Genomic DNA, 15,946 nt, shown 5'->3' on the forward strand with positions numbered 1-15,946 from the left:
AATTAAAACCCTTTGGAGGACCCCTGCAGGCATCCTAGAAATTTGACCACAGATAAGGCAGATTACCAGTGGAGGACCCCTGCAGGCAGCTCAGAGAACTTTACTTCAGACTGGGCTCATAGTCCTATGAGAACCCCTGCAGGCAGACATTACCTCAGACAGGGCAGATGGCTTTTCGAGGACCCCTGCAGACAGACCAAGAACTACCTCTGTTAGGGCCAACAGCTCAGAGAACATTTCCTCAAACAAGGCTGACTGCCCTTGGGAGACCCCTGCAGGCAGGCCAGGGAACTTTACCAAAGACAGGGCAGAAGGCCCTTTGAAGACCACAGCACACAGCCCAGAAAACTTTACCACAGGAAATCCAAATCCCCTTTGAGGACCCCTGTAGGCATCTTAGGAAACCTTACCTCAGACAGTGCAGACAGCACATTGATGACCCCTGCAGGCAGCAGGGACAGCACTACGAGGACCCCTTCTGGCAGGTCAGAGGGACTTCACCTCAGGCAGCCATAACAGTCTCTTTAGGACCCCTGGCTATTCAGATCCCTGCGCCTAGCAACTGTTAATGTCTACTGCTAACCCCTGACAGGAAGTAACATTAATATATAAATCATTATTATTAAACCCTTCAATTTTTCTGTTCCTAAATATAAATCTGCATGAGTGATCTTACACAAGTAATTCTAGTTATATAACCTACGTAATGGTCCAGTGTTCATGTATCCATTCACATTGCCACTTTTTGGTATATTGACATATATATATATAGGGCAGGGGTAGGCAAACTCCGGCCTTTAGGCCAGATACAACCTAGCCAGTAGTCTGTTCCGGCCTAACACCCCCCTGGTTGATCTGGCCTAATCCCAGCTGGCAGGGGACGGCAACCCGCGGCCCTGGACCTGCATGCGGCTCTTGAGCCTCCTTGTTACGCCTCCCTTACCTATTTACCGCGGCTAGCCTTAACACTTTCGCCGCCGGGTTTAAGGCAACATTCAGGGATTTTGCTTCAGGGGTGTTTCAGGTGGGGTCGGAGCCATCAGCGCAGTTCTTAAGAGAGAGAGACAAGCCTAGTGTGCCTTTTTGATCTCCTTAAATGGCCTAGTAGCCAAAAAAGGTTGCTGACCCCTGATATAGGGAAACCTGCTGACTATAGCTCTCCATGGTGCCGAAACTGAAACTTTGGTATATTTATTTATTAAAAACATAACCCCCTCTTCCACTGGGAACTAACCAGCTGGGCACATGAGGTAAGTAGGCGGCTGGTGACCTCACTGCTATGCCAGCATCAACCTCCATACCCTACAGCATATATAGGGGAATTCAATAGGGGTCCAATACAAAACCAGAGGCTAGCTTCCTGATCTGATTCAATTCTTCCCTGGTGTCTAAAAAATGGGGCAGATGGCATGCTGTATAAAGTGCAATTACCGCTGCCATGGAACGGCTTGGTACAATATCACCAGACGGGGACATTTGCTAACATGGGGTCTAGAGGTCCCCTAACACCAATGTATGAACCCACAATGGGTGATGCACCTGGTTGTAGAAATGTCTGTGCACTGTGCTGGGGAGCTTTCAACACAGCTGACCATATTCTCATATTGGATTCTGTGGCCCCGGCAATACAAAACCTGGGGCAGATTTTTAATAAAGAGGGGTAGCTAAATCTGTAGAAAAAAAGTAGATTAGAGGATGGAGCCCGAAGGTCATGCACAGGTCATACCAGGGCACAGAGTGCAATATGTCGGTAGCCAAGCAATGGTCAGTCCAGGATGCAGACAATTGGAGGTCAGAGGAAAGCCTAGGCTGGCAACAGGAAATAAACAGTAATGAGTCCACCCACAGCATTTATCAAACTGAAGCTATCATGGATGAGCCTTCTAGGTTCTGGACAAGCTTTGTGTGATAACTGGCCACATAGGGGTTATACAGCTGCTCAGAGAATAGCTTTTGGTCCTTACAATCGAGAAGTGACTGGCAATCCAGTTGATCTGCCTTTCATCAGATGGCAGGGGCCGTTACAGGGAGCGACTAAACTGCAAGAGAGCTCAAAACGAGCGGCTCTCACACTACATCAAAAAACAACAAAGATAGAGATTTAAGCAGGGTTTTTCGGCACAAACGATGTATTCAACATACATTAACAAAATTTGTAATAGGGTTTGTACACACATTGATTGGGAGGCGTTTCATAATACAGATGGACAATGACCCAAAACATACAGCCAAAGCAACCCAGGAGATTAATAAAGCAAAGAAGTGGAATATTCTTGAATGGCCAAGTCAGTCATCTGATCTGAACCCAATTGAGCATGCATTTCACCTGTTGAAGACTAAACTTCAGACAGAAATCATGAGGCAGCCCTTTAAAGACCCCCCAAGGCAGCCCAATGAAGTTTACCTCCAGTAATGCAAACCCTCCTGAGGACCCCTGCAGGCAGTTCAGGGAACTTTACCTCAGACAGCCCTTGAGGGACCCCTGCATGCAGCCCAGAAAACTACCTTAGGCAATGCAAACCCCCAGCAGGCAGCCTAGAAATTTTACCAAAGATAAGGCAGATGACCCACTGAGGACCCCTGCAGGCAGCCCAAAGAGCTTTACCTCAGGTAGGGAGAACAATCCTTTGGGGAAACTTTACCGTAGGCAGGGCGGATAGTTCTTTGAGGACCCGTGAAGACATCCCAGGAAACATTACCTCAGACAGGGCAAACAGCTCTTGGATGACCCCTGCAGGCAGACATGGGGACATTACTTCGGAAAGGGCAAAGAGCTCTTGGATGACCCCTACAGGCAGACATGGGAACATTACCTCAGACAGGGCAGATGGCTCTTTTAGGACCCCTGAAGACAGGCCAAGAATTTTACCTCAAGTAGGGCAGACTGCTCAGAGGACTTTACCATAGATCAGGCAGCTGACCTTTTGCGGACCCCTCAGCAGGGGTCTCTGTCTAAACAGAGTGCAAACGTTTCAATCCACAGACACATCGGGGAAAGTTATATCATCGCAAAGTTTTTTTATTGATATCCATCGCCACCTAGTGGACGCCATTGGAAAGTGCTGTGATTTTTGTCATTAATACCAACAGTGAAATTGTCATTCATTTTATTATTCAGTAGTTATATAGCGCCAACATATTACACAGTGCTGTACAGCGTCCAAAGTCATGTCACTAGCTGTCCGTCACAATATAATGTCCCTATTATAGTTATGTCTTTAACACAGCCTAATGACAATTTGTGGGGAAGCCAATTAACCTAACGCATGTTTTTGAAATGTGGGAGGAAACCGGAGTACTCAGAGGAAACCCAGCAAACTCCATGCAGATAATTTCCTGGCTGAGAATCGAACCTAGTATCTAGCGCTGCAAAGGGCAGAGTGCTAACCGCTAAGCCACCATGCTGCCCATAACGACAATGGCCGCCTTTTCAGTGAGACAGATGACTTCTATCTATCTAACGGAAATGTTGGGGTAATTTTATAACGTAATAAGTACAGACATAAATGACAAGGCACTTATAGTATCTGAATGCCAATATATATTTGGGGACCATTAATAAAAACGGCCAATCAGATGACAGAACGCTCCTAAAAGGTGGATCAGATTTTTGATCAGGGCTGAATAGACCAGGGGTGCCCAAACTTTTCTCATCTGGGGGCCACTGTTGACATTGAGATAAACCTCGCAGGCCACTATGCAAACAAAGATTAAAGATGTTTAAAACTAAAATAGTTCTTATTTAAAATGAAATTAAATTGAAATGTTTCTAGTTACCGTAATGCAAATGCAGGAAATAAAGGAAATGACAAGAATGGAGAATCTCTGCACTCACCATTTGATGCTCACTTTAATATTGATAGATACAAAACTAAATCTATCATACAGTGTTGGCCGGTCGTATAATGCTCTCCGCTCACCATTCCTGGACCAAGGAGCAGAAACTACACCATGCAATGCATCCTGTCAGGTATAGGGGGCGCCATCCTCCTCTCTACCCCAATAACTCTGCTATGGATACTTCCAGAGAAATGCAATTCATGTGACAGATATCTAGTGGGGACATGTTCTTACTACTACAACTTCAGGTCCCTACATATCCCCGTTCCTGAGAAATTAGGGCTCACAGAAGGTAAGTGGCCAGATATGTGTGACGGGGTAGCACGGTATGACAGGTATCATACTTATCCTACATTTTATTATACCTACAGCTCCCCTTTCAGGAGAAATTGGGATGCAAAGAACGTAAGCGTACATTTCTATGTGACACGGCACCATTCCCCATCTCTCTGAGTGTAACACTACATTGTACTGACTACAGGAGGGGATGAGGGGTCTGCAGAATACAAGGAACAATAGTCTAGGCCTAGACTAATATACCCGGTCCTCGTGTTCCACAGACCCCCATTCCCTCCTATAGACTAGGACCTCTCCTGTTTAGGAAGCACAGACAGCCCAATGGAGTTACCCTGCATGCAGCCCGGGGGAACATTACCTCAGACAGCTTGGGCAGGCAGCTCAAACAACTTTACCATAGACAGGGCTGATAGTCCTACGAGGACCCCTGCAGGCAGCCCAAGGAACTACCTCAAGCAAAGCAAAGATCCACTGAGGACCCACTATAGGCAGCCCAAACTTTACCTCAGACAGGGTAGACTGCCTTTGGAGGACGCCTGCAGGCAGGCCAGGAAACTTTACCTCAGACAGGGCAGAATACCCTTTGAACACCACAGCCAGCAGCCCAGAAAACTTTACCTCAGGCAATGCAAAACCCCCTGGAGGACCCCTGCAGGCAGCCTAGAAATGTAACCACAGATAAGGTAGATTACCCTTGGAGGACCCCTGCAGGCAGCTCAGAGAACTTTACCTCAGCAGGGAAAATAACTCTTGGAAGACCCCTGCAGGCAGCCATGGGGAACATTACCTCGGACAGGGTGGATGGACAGGTTGCCAGGCAGGGCAGGCAGCTAGGACAACTTTACTATAGTCCTATGAGGACTCCTGCAGGCAGCCCAGGGAACTTTACCTGAAGCAAAGCAAAGATCCATGGAGGACCCACTCTAGGCAGCCCAGAAAACTTCAGACAGGGCAGACTACTCTTGGAGGACCCCTGCAGGCAGGCCAGGAAACTTTACTTCAGACAGGGAAGAATACTCTGAACATCACAGCAAGCAGCCCAGAAAACTTTATCTTAGCCAATGTAAAACCCTTTGGAGGACCCCTGCAGGCATCCTAGAAATTTGACCACAGATAAGACAGATTACCAGTGGAGGACCCCTGCAGGCAGCTCAGAGAACTTTACCTCAGACTGGGCTCATAGTCCTATGAGAACCCCTGCAGGCAGACATTACCTCAGACAGGGCAGATGGCTTTTCGAGGACCCCTGCAGACAGACCAAGAACTACCTCTGTTAGGGCCAACAGCTCAGAGAACATTTCCTCAAACAAGGCTGACTGCCCTTGGGAGACCCCTGCAGGCAGGCCAGGGAACTTTACCAAAGACAGGGCAGAAGGCCCTTTGAAGACCACAGCACACAGCCCAGAAAACTTTACCACAGGAAATCCAAATCCCCTTTGAGGACCCCTGTAGGCATCTTAGGAAACCTTACCTCAGACAGTGCAGACAGCACATTGATGACCCCTGCAGGCAGCAGGGACAGCACTACGAGGACCCCTTCTGGCAGGTCAGAGGGACTTCACCTCAGGCAGCCATAACAGTCTCTTTAGGACCCCTGGCTATTCAGATCCCTGCGCCTAGCAACTGTTAATGTCTGCTGCTAACCCCTGACAGGAAGTAACATTAATATATAAATCATTATTATTAAACCCTTCAATTTTTCTGTTCCAAAATATAAATCTGCATGAGTGATCTTACACAAGTAATTCTAGTTATATAACCTACGTAATGGTCCAGTGTTCATGTATCCATTCACATTGCCACTTTGGCACATGAGTGATCAGAAGGGGACAATCAATGGCACATGAGTGATCATGAGTGACTTTCAACAATAAATGTGTTCTGTAGTCTTCTTCATGGAAAAATAAGACACCCCCTGAAAATAAGACCTAGGGCATATTTTGACATTACAAAAAATATAAGACAGTGCCTTATAATCGGGGAAACAGGGTATATACATACACAGATTAAAAAGTATAATGTAATGTGAGTATGTCAGTATGACTGACTGATATTGTTACCTTATATAGTTGATCCTAGGTTTATTTTGTATACCAGATAGAGAATTTGTAAGTATGTTACAAACAGCTCCTGGAGAGATGTGCAGGACAGCAGCTGGCTCTCACACTACACAATAGCCCGGAGCCGGCGCTGTTTGTCCTGGCTGCGTGGTTGATGGCGGCCATCTTGGATCCAAAGCACGCTGCTTAACTCTGCATACAGGCGCCTTTCTAATCCCACAATAAGGGACCTGCAAGTTTCATTACCTCCCTCAGGACTTGGCTTTTTTCCCAGCTTCTTGAAGGAGCAGAACACCAACTAAGAGGAAGTACATTGTCCTGGAGATCTATCTGTTACTGCCAATCTCCACCTTGCTTAAAGTACTTCAGAGGAATGTTCACTGTTTTGTTCAAGTGCCTTTTCCATCTACTTCTGTGCTTCTCCATGGTTCACTACCATTACAACCTGCAAGTAAGTGGATGTTTTCTATTCCTCTTCAAAAAGCCGAGTACCCTATATAGTGGACTCTTTATTGTTACCTTCTGTTCTGTATATTGGAGAATATATCCAAAGTGGGCTAATATTTGAATACAACCTTTGAAGTCTAGTACATCATTCCAGCCTTTGTAATATACCACACATATTATTATAGACAAATTTGTTGGTAGACAAAAGTCCTCTTCTATGCGCAAGAACGCCAACAAGCAGAAAGGTAAATCTTCACCAAAAGCTGACTCCCCTTCCCCTCCGTCACCCTCTTTGTCCCAACCTCTGTTCTGTATGGAAAAAGTTCAAAGGCAGGCCCATTGCCTCAGTCACCTGATTGTTCAGGAATTGCATCTGACGTATCTTAAGTTTTGTTGACTTATTTTGATTTCAAACAAATTTGATGGTTTTCAAAAATCTATTGAATCAGCATTGGCGAATATTTCCTTTAAAACACAACGCATAATTGAATTGGAACAGAGAGTCAGTGACTCGGAGGACCAGCTTTTACAATCTAACACCCACGTTGCTGCTCAAGACACCATACTTACCTCTACGCAAATTAGAGGACTTGGAGAATCGTAACAGAAGGTCCAATTTGCGCTTTATTGGCTTACCAGAATCCTACAAAGGTCCTGACCTAGTCCAATTTCTTAAAACCCCTTTGATTAAGGCATTGAATCTTGCACCTATTACTACGCGGAGTATTGAAAGAGCCCATCGGATAGGCCCAGAGCGCCACACCATGACCCAACATCCGCCGCCTGTAATAAATACTTTCACTATGCTGATAAGAAAGCTGTGTTGGGACCCTATAGAAAAGCTTGTGACTTCCTTGTAAAGGGCAACAAGATTCTGATGATCCAGGACTACTCTGCTGCAGTGACGCAAAAGCAGAAAACTTTTGCTTTAGTCTGTAAACGCCTGGCAGATATGGGCATTTGTTTTTCTTTACTGTACCCTGCTAAACTGAAGGTTTTCTGGCGGGGGGAGATTAAGTTATTTAATGATCCTGCTGATGTAGTTGAATCGCTCCAATTATCTACTACATCTTCTGAGGGATACTAATTGATCATGGAAAGATTTATACCCCTTACCATAAACACCCTAAAAAGGTTGTTAAGGTTAATTATTGTTGCAGGCATTGTCTTTTTACTGTAAAACAGGTGATTCATATTTTCAGTATTGTTTGCTAAGGGATCTTGTTTCTCAAGGTTTTCATTTTGTGGTTTTTGGCAGACTAATGGCCACTGGCTGGGATGGTCTGTTTGTTTTTTTTGCAAATTATGCCTCCATGACATCTGACATCATTATCTGAAAAGGAACAGTCCTTCTTAAAGCTTATTTTGTGGAATGTAGCAGGTTTGAACAGTCCTCAAAAGCGTAAGAGGGTGTAAGTACATTTGAAAAACCATTCTCCCGATGTAGTGTTTTTACAAGAGACACACTGGAAGTAGGGTCAGGTCCCATTGCTTAGAGCCCCATGGATAGGTGAAGTGATCCATACTGTTTGTAAAACCAAGACAAGAGGTGTGGCTCTTGTATTTAATAAAAACTTGCCTTACAAAATTATTACCACGGAACTGGACCCTGCTAGTAGATATTTATTTGTAATAGTGGAGACTGCAGTTACTATCTATACTTTTGGTTCTATATATGCACCTAACAATAATTCTCCCCAATTTTTTATTGATCACCGCAAAAAGATCTTAGCTAATTCTTATCCCAATCCCATCTTGACCAGAGATTTCAACACAGTCATTGATCCGTCACTTGATAGATCGAAGCAGACCAATATAAAGCTGCGTACACACTTGCAATTTTTGTCGTTGGAAAGGATCTTTCACGATCCTTTCCAACGACAAGGGAGTGCACGATGCATGAACGGTGCTGTACATACAGCACTGTTCATGCTCTATGGAGAGGGGAGGGGGAGAGCGACGGAGCGGCACCCTGCTGCGCGCTCTCCCCTTCCCTTTCATTAGGATCGGCTGTCGTCCATCGTCCGTGGATCCGGCGGGTCGGTCGTCCGGACGATGGACGACACCGACTGTACACACGGCAGATTTTCGCCCGATAATTGGCCGATGCCGATTATCGGGCGATAAAAATCTGACGTGTGTACGTAGCTTTAGACTAGATCCTTCTACTTCTGTACCTAAACGTTTATTATTTCAAACTCCTCTGGTGGATGTGTGGCGTCTTCTTCACTCAACGGAGAGGGATTATACATGTTATTCAAAAGCCCACTCCACGTTTTCTAGAATTGATCTGCTATTGGCAATAGAAGGTTTACTTCCAAAGATTTATAAGGTGTCCATTGGGAATTTTACTCTTTCTGATCATGCCCCTCCGATTTTTCAACTGCAAATACAACAACCTTTTCATAAAAACATTTCTATGGTGCTTTCCAGTTTATTTATCTAAGTCCTCCTCTTTTAGGGTTTATCTTCAAACCCATTGGGCCGATGGACTGATAATGATAATCTGCAACATTGGGATACCACAGTTTTGTTGTGGCGTACTATGAAAGTTGTAATGAGGGGATATATTATGTCATATGTTGCAAGGTGTAATCAAGAAAAATATCAACAATATAATGTTCTTTTTTTTACGTCTTACCGAGATATTTTACGGGCCATTGAAAGTTACTATCGAAAATTATATTTGTTTTTTGTATACTTGTTATGTGACAAAATTCAATAAAAAAAGTAAAAAAAAAAACAAATTACATAGTTCTTAGGACTCTAAACCGCATTTGTTGGGAAAAGCCAATTTATCGAAGTTATCTTCATTTTTTAGGGAGCTTAATGCCCCGGTTTCAGAACCAGAAATTCTCTGTACAAATAATACTTTGGCCTCTAATAAAACACCAGCCCCTGATGGATTTTCGGCGCAATACTATAAACTTTTAGCTTCCGCAATAACCCCTTTTCTTACGTAAGTATACAAATAAATATTGTTCCATCGGACTCCCTTTCCGGGCTTTAATGAAGCCTACATTATGTTGATGCCACAACCAGGCATAGATCCTGACCAACTAGTCTCCTATAGACCAATTTCCTTGTTGAACTGTGATTACAAGATCCTAGCTAAATTATTGGAAAATACATTGCAGATTTTCTTGCCTACTATATTAACTAATCATCAGTTGGGTTTTGTGCGTAATAAACACTCGACTATTGGGATTCGAACAGCTATTGCAGCTACTGTACAATCTTCTAGGACGCAGAACTCTAAATCCATGTTATTAGGTTTAGACGCAGAAAAGGCATTCCATAAAATAGAATAACCTTTGCTTAATGCTGTAGTATCAAATAGAGTGTTTGGACCAGTGTTTTCTTTCTGTTTTCAATATATATATCATAATCCATGTTCTAAACTATTCATTATTGGAGATTTATCGATGCCCATAGTACTTTCTAGAGGGACCAGACATGGGTACCCCGTTTCTCCAATTTTATTTAATCTGCCCTTAGACCCTTTCCTCCGGCTTTTAGAAGATTTACCAGAATTTAAAGGTATACAAGTAGGATTGCGTACCCTTAAAATCACAGCTTTTGCAGATGATCTGCTGTTGTACATTTCTAATCTGAGGCACAGTTTAACATCTATTTTAAATTTATTTACTCAATATGGTGCCGTTTCAGGTTAGACCATCAACTTGGATAAATCCAAAGCCTTGTATCTCACAAATTTTGTGAGACCTGTGTGGAGTAGAGATTATCCTTTCATTTGGTGCAAGAAGAAAATACAATATTTAGGAGTGCAAATCACCAAAAACCCCTATAAATTGTACTCTCAGAACATAGAACCAATTTTCTGAGCTTTTACTGAACAATTGCGTAATTGGTCCAAACCGATGCTTTCATATTTAGGGAGGATCAGTTTAATAAAAATGAATGTTTTCCCATGGTTTCTGTATATCCTCTAATCTTTGCCCCTAGTAATTAAAAAATCTGATATTAAAGCCTTCAACAAGTTATTTTCTGAATTTATATGGGGAGGTAAATGTGCCAAATTAAGTCTTAGGCTCTGATTTATGAAAGCTCTCCATGGCTGGAGAGAATACGCTTTCATTAGTGAAGCTGGGTGTTCCAACAAACCTGGAATAGATCTGGTCCAGGATTCAAAATGTTTGCTAGCAAATAGCAAATGGGTTTTAAAAATCTATTCCATGTTTTCTGGATCACCCAGCTTCACTTCTGAAAGTGTATTCTATCCAGCATTGGGGAGCTTTAATAAATCAGGCCCATTGTGTATTGCAGCAACCTATACAGAATAGAGGAGTAAATATTCCTGATATAGAATTTTAAAACGCCACGTCCATATATCAAAGATTGTATGATACCGATGTATATGTTGACTCTAATCTTTCACGATCCTTTCCCACGACAAGGGAGTGCACGATGCATGAACGGTGCTGTACATACATAGTTCATGCTCTATGGAGAGGGGAGGGGGGAGCGCTCTCCCCTTCCCTTTCATTAGGATCGGTTGTCGTCCATCGTCCGTGGATCCGGCAGGACGGTCTTTCGGACGATGGACGACAACAACTGTACACACGGCAGATTTTCGCCCAATAATTGGCCGATGCCGATTATCGGGCGATAAAAATCTGACGTGTGTACGTAGCTTTACACTTCATGAGTATTGAAATCTCTATCAGCCAGGGATTGGAAAAATCCCTTGGACATTTTATTGTCCAAGGGAAATCCTTTTAGAAAAGCAATAAGGGAAAATTACAAAACAATTAAACTAGATTTAGACTATTCTACTAGGAAAACAGGTCTTGTTAAATGGTCTGATCATTTTCCAAACAAAGCAGATGATGATATTTTACCAGCATTATCCAGGGCATGGTCAGTACTCCCCTCAACGAACTATAGGGAAATGACTCCTAGAATTTATCATGGGGTGTATATTTCTCCACAGTGGGCATATTTGATGGGCTATGCCTCTACTTCTAATTGTTCTAAGTGTTCGCAAGATCAAGTGGGTTTGTATCATGCTTTTTGGAACTGCCAAAAAATAAAGAGATTTCGGCAGGAGGTGGCCCATTATATTACTTCCTATTTAATTAATTATGTTCCACTAACTCCAGAATGGGCTATCTTAGGCACTTATAATTTACATGGTGCAAGGATCACCAGGGAAAGTAGACATTTATTGGCTATTCTTTCCCTAGTGGCCAAGAAAATCATATTACATAAATGGCTAGACCCAAATCCACCAACTCTTGGGCTTTTCAAGGAGAAATTGGGTTGTTTTTCGAATGGCTTGGATTGACAAGGAAACTAAGGTAGCAAATTTTTTTTGAAATATGGGAATCTTACATAGACACCCAATCTCTTTCAATAAAACCCCAGCTTAAACACACTTTTAAACATACTTCTTGGTATACTTTGAGAGTACAAGACAATGATCCCCCTGTGATCTTAGAAGATACATGGTTGGAAGCTGTGGCCACTATAAAAAAAATGTGCAAATTCATATCATCTAAAGTGTTTCCTTATCATGCCTGCTTGTTGGTTTTTGTTTTTTTTCTTTTTGTTTTCTATTTATTTTATTTATGTTTTTCGAAATATTTGTATTAAGTACTTTGTTGTAACCCTGACTGTGGCATTGCTATTGTAACTTTTCTTTGTTTTTTGTTGTAACATCCTTCAAAATATAAAAGTTAAAAGATAAATAAAACCAAGATTTTATCAAACTGTTTCAGGGTCTGTGCAACTTTTTTGACCAGTGGACAATCAGGGGTCTTATTGTCCTCATGATCAGGAGGTGTCAGGAACCCTAACCATCGTGTTGGCCTGTCATACTTGGCAAGCAGCACAACACAGCCAGAGAGCACTTAGGGCCACCATCTGAGGGGGTAGGGGGTACTTCTCTACAGGGCCCAGATCAAAGGAGTTTTATTTTTGTAATGCTAGGCCTTTTAGTCATGAGGGAGGGGTGCCCTGGAAGTTCACCTAGTATGGGGCCCAGAAATTTCTGATAGTGGTCCTGCATAGGGCACATTGATGCATTTTTGCCCAATGTTGAGTGTTAAAGTACATGTAAACCCAAAAACTAAATTTTTTTTTATTCTGCAGCTTTTATTAAAATAACCCAGTGATCGTCCCATGAAGGTCCCTGGTCAGGCACTTCCTTGAAAGAAATGACAACCATCCGTCCCTATCTGCCAAATAATCTCCCACATTGTCACCTGAGCTTCCAATGGAGACATTCCAACACTTCATTGCAGGTATGGCTTAGTGTTATCTACCCAACCTGGGAAAGTCCAAGAAGCCAACACTGGAGACATAACGTCTGCCCGGCAATGAGAAGTATGAAAACAAGTATTTTATGACAAATCACCAATGGTTTGAGTAGACACATTCTACAGGTCAGCAGTCGGTCCTTGCCATGTAAACAGTTTTATTGGGGGGGGATGATGGGATATTTCAGATTAATTGCATTGATGCCACATTATTCAGGTGATGCAGATATATCAGGGGCCAGGTATGTGGTTGGTCAGGTTAGTTCATCTTTTATGTTAAAAGAGAAGGTTATCAAATCTTAATGTCTGTGTGCGGCTCTCAGACATTGGAATCATTATCTGCATCTAATTGTGACTGCAGTCTATTTCTCGGACCACACCTGTGGTGAGAGGAGTCCTCTGTCTAGCTAGCAGTCCCTTATCAATGGTTAGGAACCTCTTCCTCTTTCACATTCCAGGAGGAATCATTCATTCCATCATTCACCTCTTGACCCTACTATCTTGATGGATTTTCATCATGCTTTTTTTCAAAAAAATATTCCCCTAATATGAACCCTATAGAGACCCCACAATCCATTCCTGATTTCTCTGTTCAAAGTATAGATAGGCAAAAACTCCTACAATTCTTGTTTGCTTGAAACACAGTGAACAGAAATAAATATTTATCTAGGGTTATTTTTCTTTTTTTTTTTCTTTCAAACACTGCCAATAAAAACATATCGATATGGAAGATTTTCCACTCGAAAACGTTAGGTGAATGTCAGATTCATTGCTTTATAGATTGTTTTCTTTTTGTATTTGTATTATTATTAAGGCAGGCACTATTTAATTGCATTTACCTGTCCTATCCCATCATGGGCACCGCCATCCTCTTCCTTCTTCCTGCTTTTCCCTTCAACCATTTTGATTGGCCAGGCCAGAATGACATAAATCCTGCACAGGCCTATGGGAGTTAATTTATTTCCAGCAGCTTCAAGGCAAGCTGGAATGTGCTGGGTACCCCAAAATCCTATGCGGCGCTGTGCATGCGCTCATCGTTTTTGGCAGCTTAGGACGGCGATCAGTAAGAATGTTTATAGTAGGAATGACATCATCTGTTCCTTTCTGCAATAAAGCCTGAATGGCAATGAAATGAAAATATGAAAATATAGCTCTACTTCAGGAAACTATATTGTGCCTGTTCCATACTGATTTGGCAAAATGGTGAGTTTTTACCAAATTTTCCTGCTCTTTCTTTTTTGGAGGAAAAACTCTCCAGTTTGCTCATGCCTAGTTTAGTATACATACAAAAGTCATCTAAACAGTACAAAGCACAAACACACAATACCAGGCAAAGCCAATTATAAATGTTGTGTTTTTTATTAAATTTTGGAGTCTTTCAGCCACCAGTTTGTTGCTGAGATCCAATCTCTTTTGGAAGAGTAGGCCGCCTGTGATGTGATGGGGAAATGTTTTCCTAACTTCCTGTCCACTTTTCCATCCATATCTGTTCTGCTGATGTTGGTCAGTAGGTAAAAAAGTGAAAGTGAATCTTCATAATAGATTCATGTCTGTACATACCCGGCCTTAAGTATAGCCAGGGGTCTTTGCTTGGTTCACACATCATCCTGCAATATGGAATTATTGTGTTTTTTTTTTTTGTTTTAAGGTGAAATGATAGCTTTTTCGTGATCAGGATGTGTCCAGAAGCTAGGTTTAATGCCTACCAAGGTTTCCATCTACACCACACTCTTTATCTATAGGCAACCACCTGCCAGTCTTGGGGGGCTATTAGTGCCATTTCTGCACCTTAGGACTTGGAATGGAGTCTCAAGGGAATGATGGAGAAGCATGGATCAACAAATCAGAGTGGACCAAGGAAAAAAGGGGATACGGTCAATCTGCAGAGCAGGAGTAGACTAGAGGATGGAGCCTAAAGGATTTTACACATCTTAATGAAGCCTACATACACATGGCATAAGGAGTGAATACAGTTTTGTATCCAAGCAATGGTCGGTCCATGCGGCAGACAATGGGAGGTTGAATGAAAGTATAAGTTGGCAATGGGAAATAACCAGTAATGAACGCACCCACAGCAAATCTTAAACTAACACCATCACAGAAAATGTTTCAGGGTCTGGGCAAGCTTGGCCAATCAGGGATCATTAGAGAACGTCAGGGAATAACTTACTTTCCTCACGTTCAAGAGGTGACAGGGACCCCAACCAGTGTGTGTGTGGGCCAGGCAGCCAAACATGGCCAGAGAGCACATAGGGCCTGGGTACCCATCCTAGGGGGCAAGGGGTACTTCTTCTTTACGTATGCAATGCTGGCACTGGAGAAGGAGGCCCAGGAAGTTTACCTAGAATGGGACCCAGACATGACAGGGCGCGCTTGTACCCAGGGAGAGAAAGTGGCTGCTAAGTACCTCTGTACAATGGTGTGGTAGCGACGACGAGCAGTTCTGAAACAATCTTTTACTTTTTTTTTACTGTTTTTTTTTTTCGAATTTACCTTAGCTTTTATATATTTGTAAACGTATTTGTATAGATACATTTATATATCACTGACATCTTCTGCAGCACTTATGCAACCCATAGTCATGTCATTACTGTCTCAGGGAGGAGCCCACAATAAAATTCTACAAAGGAGGGTCATTATGGTGAGGAAACTCGCATTTAATGCTTTTGATGTTTCAGATATTTCCACTTTCACAAGTGCTAAGGTTTTGTGCATGTTGTACATAGTTCCTGAAGATGAAAGCTGCCTTTTGTTTCTATAAACACAGAAAACAATGATGTCAGGTTTCAGGTTCTTCCAAAGCGTGATCCTCACAGTTGTTTCTCTAGTAGGTTTTGTGGATTGTGTTAAGTGCTTTGAAAAGTATTTCCAGGAACACAGGTTATTCTGCATATTGAGCAGACAGTTCACCTGAGACATTCAGCATGTGTGAATTTGGTAATTTGGGTGGAACTATCCTTCTGAAACTTCATGCTATCCGTTTTCTAAGAAAAAAAAAAGTTTTCTTTTATTATATAATCA

Source organism: Pyxicephalus adspersus, chromosome 12 (assembly GCF_032062135.1).
Source record: "Pyxicephalus adspersus chromosome 12, UCB_Pads_2.0, whole genome shotgun sequence".
NCBI classification, from domain to species: Eukaryota; Metazoa; Chordata; class Amphibia; order Anura; family Pyxicephalidae; genus Pyxicephalus; species Pyxicephalus adspersus.